Source organism: Lepidochelys kempii, chromosome 2 (genome assembly GCF_965140285.1).
Source record: "Lepidochelys kempii isolate rLepKem1 chromosome 2, rLepKem1.hap1, whole genome shotgun sequence".
Classification (NCBI taxonomy): Eukaryota; Metazoa; Chordata; order Testudines; family Cheloniidae; genus Lepidochelys; species Lepidochelys kempii.
Genome location: NC_136381.1, coordinates 233,393,978 through 233,395,346, shown reverse-complemented (window position 1 = coordinate 233,395,346; position 1,369 = coordinate 233,393,978).

Sequence of the window (1,369 nt, the reverse complement as noted above, 5' to 3'; positions counted from 1 at the left end):
TTTCATTAAATAACATTTGAATGAAAAATAAAAATGGTAAACATAGAATAAATGTTAAAGCTTTTGAAAAACTTTCTGTCCCATAAGCGGAATCTCTAAACATTTTAATGAAAAGGATTCAGTAGAGAAGGGAAGTAAGAAATTGTACTCATTAAATTATAATCTTATCTTCCTTCAATAAGGCATATTTTTAAAAAGCTGAGCTCCATTCTGACCTAAACATCAGAAAGGTGATATAAAAGAATTCACTGCAGTGGCTTCAGACTTTGGGGATGCTGGAAAGAAGCAATTCCCTCTGGTCAGCTGAGCAAGTAGCATTAATGGGATATATAAAGAATCTCTCCCATTCTCCCTCAGCTAGATGAATAATGGCTGCAATGGAGGTCCTTCCTTGAAAACTACACCTCTACTCCAGTTATTATTATAGGGGAAGATGGTAGTAGTTAGGTTGCCTAACACTTTCCATTATGAAATATTCTTGTGACCTTTTCTTTAGAAACTGCAACATCTTCATTGTTTGCATCAGGCCTTTGAAATCTGATAGGGAGAAAGCCCTGCAGACAGAGAAGTGCCTTTTCTTTGCCGTTCAGGTTTGGTTGAGAGATTAACTTTTGACAGGAGGAAAATGGTAATTTTTCACTTGCCTTGTCAACAAAATTTTGGCAGCATGTCAAAAGAATAACTGAATATGACCATTCTAATCTTAGGCTTTGTGTACACTACTGGGGTAAGTCAACCTAAGTTACGCTAGTTCAGCTATGTGAATAATGTAGCTGGAGTCGACGTAGGTTAGGTCAATTTACTGTGCTGTCTACACTGCTCTGTGTCAACAGGAGATGCTCTCCCATCGACTTACCTTCCTCCTCTCATTCCGGTGGAGTACTGGAGTTGACTGGAGAGCGCTTTGCGGTCAATTTTGCGGGTCTTCACTCGACCCGCTAAATTGACCCCCTGCTGCATCGATTGCAGCAGTGTCGATCCCTGGTAAGTGTAGACATCGCCTAAGGCTGGGCTCAGGCCACTCCCAGAGCAGCATCTCCACCACACACTGCATTAGAAACCCCACGAGCAGACAGACTCTCAAGGTGTGAGGAGAGAGCCAGGCCAGGCTCCCCTGACAACTCCCTCCTCCAGAAGCAGCAAATAGCACCATTGATTATTGTATGCATATGTACTGAACACTCACAGCTACAGCTGTGAGGTTAATGGGAGCTATGGATGTGCAGCATCTCTGGCAGGTAGGCTGGATGGTCAGGAGAAAAAACCCACAGGTTTAGGAATCAAGAGGTCCTTAAATTCTAATCCTGTCTCTAACACTCCTACACTATGGCCTCAGACAAGTCTCTTTTTTCTGTAAAATGAAGGTGAT